The sequence below is a fragment of the Thalia democratica genome, chromosome 1 (genome assembly GCF_965202585.1).
Source record: "Thalia democratica chromosome 1, ktThaDemo2.hap1.1, whole genome shotgun sequence".
Lineage (NCBI taxonomy): Eukaryota > Metazoa > Chordata > Thaliacea > Salpida > Salpidae > Thalia > Thalia democratica.
Window position 1 is genome coordinate 66453631 of NC_139165.1, and position 6066 is coordinate 66459696.

Here is a 6066-nt window from a genome sequence, read left to right on the forward strand (position 1 = left end):
ACCTATCGTCTTTATACGTTCGCTAAAAAGTTATATAAACTTAGATAGAAAAATATTAACAAAACAAAAACACATAAAAAATTTTTGCTACTTATTTTATTGTAGAACTTTTGAAATCATACTTCAATTTATCAAATTTTGAAAGCATGATAAAAGTTTAATGTTAATAGAACTATGGATTTTTTTTTACTTTATACTTTACTTTACTAAAAACATATAATTACCATATGTTAGAAGTATGTATTACTTAAAATCAAAAGGCTTAATATAAATTATTAAAATACTTTTAGACTTTGGTGAAAATTTTATTATCTGTCTATTCAATTATTAAAAAAAAAAGACTAAAGCTAACAACTTTAATAAAACATTAAGTAATCTTTTAGTTTATTATCCTTTAGTTGATCTTATTTTAAAACAAATTTTAAATTTATAGCTATTCTGTTTATCTCTAAAAAGTTGCACTAAAAACAAAAGTGCAAGTTTTTTACATTTGGTAGGTTTAAATATTTCGCATGAATTTTAAAATGATATATTATTCTTTAAATTGTTTAAACTATTTTTTTTTATGTTAGTAGTTTAAAGACACACGTCATATGTCATTTTCCAAACCAAAAAATTAATTAGTCTTTATAAAAAAAAAATTTGAAAGTTATAATAATGTCTGTTGACTTTAATAAGCAAACATAAAACTTAAATATAACGACTAGACTACCTTAACTCTTTTCTAAAAACAAATTGTATTGAGTAATACAATAAATAATACAAATTAATTAAAACAGAAGCAAATGAAATTCAATTTCCTGTTTGATGTAATAAATACAACATCTTAGTTGAAATCTTCAAAGAATATATAACTGATTGAAGAACTTAGAATATTACTTTTTGTTGCTTTTGACAATAAAATAGAAGAAAATAGTAATTTAACAAACATTGTATAAATAATTATCAAACCTGCTACGTTTAATAAGCATAACTTATGAATTATCATTTGTACTAGCTGAAGTGCATTTATAAAGTTGTTTTATTAAGTGTAAAAATCGCTTTTCAAATTTTTAAGCTTACACAAAATAAAAATACTTGCTTATGTTTAAACTACTATACAACATCATTCATTTTTAATAAAAATACTTCAGTAAAATCTTGTTCTTCTAGACTACTGTATTTTTTGTACTAAACGTAACTGCACTAAAAAACTATCTAATTATCACCTAAATATAGCAAAGTTAAACCATTTAACAATTTGTTAGTTTTTAATTTATATAAAACTTTTTAAAATCGTATTTTTTTTACACTTAAGAAATTTTTTATACAGTTTAACTTTAAATTTTATTTAAAAAGTATAACACAAACTAAAAAGTATAAAAAGTACTTGTGTATAACTATTTACTTTTATATAGACCCTAAAACGAACTATTTCGTTTGTATCAAGTAAACAAAACAAGTTGTAATTATACATTAAAAAAAAAATTTTGCAAAATTGTATATAGCGATACTAAAGTTTGAATGCAATTTTTTTTCATATAAATTTGAATTGAAGAATTATTTCGATTTATTCTTGTTTAAAACCAAAACACTTAGAAGACTTTCGTTGTACAGATGTAAAAAATAGTAATTGGGAAGGAGATTTATCAGCAAAATTTAAAAAAGAAAACTTCTATAGACCAGCTGTATTCTTTTTACAGCTAAACTATCAAAACTTTTACATTTACTGTTGGCTCTTTAAACTTTTTAAAGCCGATCACAGTAAACAATTTCAGCGCATTTGACCTAATGATTGAATTGATTTTTTTGTTTTTTGCGTACATAAATGTCTGTTTTACATAAAACAATTTCTAGTATAGGTTTTTTTAAATCAGCTAACTTAGTACTTCACACTCTTTAAAGTAGTTCATAGTGTAGTTTGGCTACTTTATAAGTTAGTTCTTAAGATTTTAATCAAACATCGATTAAGTAATCATCTAATGAAAGATAAACATAAAAGTTTCAAAAAAAAAAAAAATTATTATTTAAAATAAATGTTTATACTACTGTTTTCGAAAAAAAAATTAATACGGGTCTTTTATTTTTATTAATGATAGTTTTTAAAAACTTTTTTATTTATTTTTGAGACAAATTGATAAAAACACCTTTTTATAATTTCCATAAACTCTTTGAAATTTTTACAATAAAGGTTTAAATTTTTTTATTTTATTCTGATCTTATAATAAAGTTTTATACTTTTTACTTCTGCTTAATTTAAAAATATCAAAAGATAACATTTTTTAATAGTATTTCTTATTAAGCATCTTAGTTTTGTTTAAACTTTTGATATCTTATATCTAAAAAACATACAAATAAAAATGATATATTAATTTAGCTCCAGCGTAACAAAGTATCAATACTTTTGTTTGCAAAAAACTACGATATTTTACTTTCTAAGGTGTACAAAGTTTTTTTTTAGTTATTTTAGTCAGTTCATATCACTTTATTTTGCCACTATCCTCAATTTTAGATACTTGATGATATTTTTTTAAATGCCAATAATTAAAAAATAAAAACTCACATAGATTAGTATTTGTAATTGGTAGTAGTTAAAGCTATTAAAAGATAACAGTAAACTGCTAAACTGAAAATGTTTATGCGGATTAATCAAAGTTAAAAGATACAGAAAATATGAAAACTATTTATTACTCATAATTAAAAAAAATATATATAGCACAAAATAATATTGTATAATAAACAAATTGAAAATTATTTATACAACAGGAATCGGAACATTTTATAAGGTTTCTAAAAAAAGTAGCTTGCAGACCAAATTAAAAAACTTTTACAGGACAGCAGTTGTTAAAAATAGTTTTAGTAATCAATACAAAAGTATAATTTTTAACCAAAACTGTTAAAATTAATCAAAAGTAAAGCACTGGTAACTGGTAGTTATAAGATTAAAGCCCAATTTTAAATTTCTACCACAAAGACTTTTTTTATTATCTTAATGTGTATTTTTTAGCTGAAAAGTACATTACGGGTCGTAATTGGCTTAAGGGCCAGAGTTTGCCAACCCCTCATATACTGGCTATAAAAATAGAACTACTTTTAACATTATGGTTACTTTAAACTTACTTTATACATTATGCTTTTTATTAATTTATCTTCCTTTAGTTACATGGAAACTTTCAGTGTTAACTATTTAACAATAGTTGTAAAATTAAAAAAATAAATATTTAGTTTAAAGCTCATGAAGTAAAGGTGAAAATTATATAGTGAAAACGCATAAAACCATACACTAGCTTAGAAAGATAAAAACAAGTATAAATTAAACCGTTAATATATGTTATTACTAAATTTTTCGTTTTAAGTTAAGTAGAAAAACACTTAAATTTTTTGCCCGTGTTTAAGAATACTTTCTTATAAATAACAATCCTTTAAAGTTTAATCTAATTAACTTAGATACTTTGTAAATATTATAAATCAATAATAGTCAACTAAAATATTTTAATTTATATCACGTCTGAAGTGTAAAAATTTCATATAAAACACCTTATTCAAATACTAAAATAGATTTAATGTAGCTCCAAAACTACAAAAAACTAAACCAAATCGAAAACATACTTTAAGAAACATCTAGCTTCAATTTAAACACAACGATAAAAAAGATTTATTTAATAGATTAAAACTTTTAAATAAAGTTGAAAAAAACTTTTAATAACAAGTACCAGAGAATAAGTTAATTTTAAAGACCTTAAACTTTAGCTGAGAACTTTTTAGTAACTAGAATTATTTTAATAATATTATTAAGCTTATTCATATATACATTTATTATACTTATATAGTATATTAACATTGTTTTTTTTTTATTTATTTACTTTCAAATTAAAAGATTTTCTATCTTAATTTAGTTTCATTTGCTTGTTGATAATTCATAACAAATGTAAAAAAATAACTTAAAAATCAAGTAAAAATATAATAGTAAAATAAGTTTATACTAAAAACTTTTCGATAGTAATCAAAAAAGGTCCTATAATGAACTTTTTTTTCCATATATACCAAGTATTATATGTTTTGGTTTTAAGAAAACAAATAAAGAGATATCAACTGCTGGAGGAAAAGTAATATATTTATTCTTTCAAAAATTTGTTTTACAAACTAAGTTTCGGTCAAAGACCTCATCAGTGCTTAAATAAATCTAAAAAAAGATATGTGACAGTCACATTTAAACAGAGTCATGAACATTTATCTGAAGCCATAACATTCGCAAAAAACTTCACAGAAGTAAAAAACGAAGACATACAGCTAATAGAACACACATGTAAAACAATTGTCACTTATGATAATAGAACCTGGGTAAAAAAAAGACAGTAACAGCCAATTTGATGTACCAATGGGTTCGTTCTTCGGCGCGGAACTGTGCAATTGGTAGGCCTGTATGCCTTAAGCAAACTTAGGCACTTATACAACTATAAAGATATCGGACTCTATAGAGACGACGGTTTCGCAATAATAAGCAGAAAAAGTAACCAAGAGCTAGAAAGACTAAAAAAGAACACAATAAAATTTTTTAATGATCTCGGATTTAAAATAACGATTGACATAGGCGCGACTAAATGCAATTTCCTAGATATATCTCTAGACACTGCTAATAACACATTCAAACCATACCAAAAAGAAAACTCAAGCACCAATTATATTAACAAGTATTCGAACCACCCGTCCATTATCAAAAAGAACCTACCAAAAATGATCGAAAAAAGACTCAATAGACTCTCAAAAACCAAAGAAATTTTCAATGAATCAATAACTGGATACTAGAATGCCTTAACCAACTCGAATTTCAAACACAAACTCATATACTCCAACCACCAAAACAACCAAAGCAAAAAGAAACCAGCACGAACAAGAAAAACAATCTACTTCGACCCACCCTACTATCAGTCAGTAAGAACCAAAGCTTTTCTGCAACTAATAGATAAACATTTCAAAGAAGACCACAAGTTAAACAAAATAATAAACAGAAATAATTGTAAAATTTCATATAGCTGCATGAGCAATATTAAGAAACTAATCCAAAAACACAATCGAAAATACTTAAAAACAAGAAACGATGATCCAAACGAAACACTTTGCAACTGCCGAACAAAAAACAAATGTCCCCTTAAGAATAAATGCTTAGTTGAAAATGTGGTATATAAAGCGACAATCAAATCGGAAAACGAAACAAATAACTATTTGGGCTCAACGGGTGGAACTTTTAAAAAAAGATGGTACAACCATATTAGTGACTTTAAAAACTATAAAGAGAACGGAACAGAAATATCGAAGTATATATGGAAGCTTAAAAATAAGATAATTGAATACAAAATAGATTGGGAAATTATCCACCATATTGGCAAAGCAAAAAACCCACAAAGCATTTGCAGTACTTGCATATTAGAAAAGGTCGCGATCGCTAAAGCAGACAGAAGGGATAATCTAAACAAACGGTACGAACTCTTTTATTCCTGCCCGCACTTCCGAAAACTCCACTTCAAAACTTAAATTACTCGTAATACAGGTTTTGTGCATGCTTTTTAATTTTTGTAACTTTAATTTTCTTAAAGTTAAAAGTTTTTTTTTTTTTTTTATAAATTATTCTAGCAAAATTTTCAAATTTTCGTAACTATTACAAGCACAAAACTACTTAAATTTACAATATTCATGACACAATAAAATTTAGCTTGATTAAAATGCATCTTAACTTAAGCCCACTTATTACTATTAACCTTATTTTTATTTAAGCAATGTTTACTTTGAAAATCAACTAGAAGAAAATAGAAAGCTACATACTATTTTTTTTTTCACTATTATTATTTGTGTTGTTCTTTGATTTTAAATTTAACTAGAATTTAAACTTTGCCAAAAATTAAAACTTAGTATCATAATTTAACTTGTTTTGTTTTTAGGTAAAAATTTATTTTAACTATAAGCTTTCATATAAAGCATTTGAGCGGGATTTTAAATTTTTAAAGCGATTAAAAGCACAAGATAGTTCAAATTTTCAATAATTACGTCACGATTAAAATAAGCTACACTAAATTCAATTAAATTTTAAGC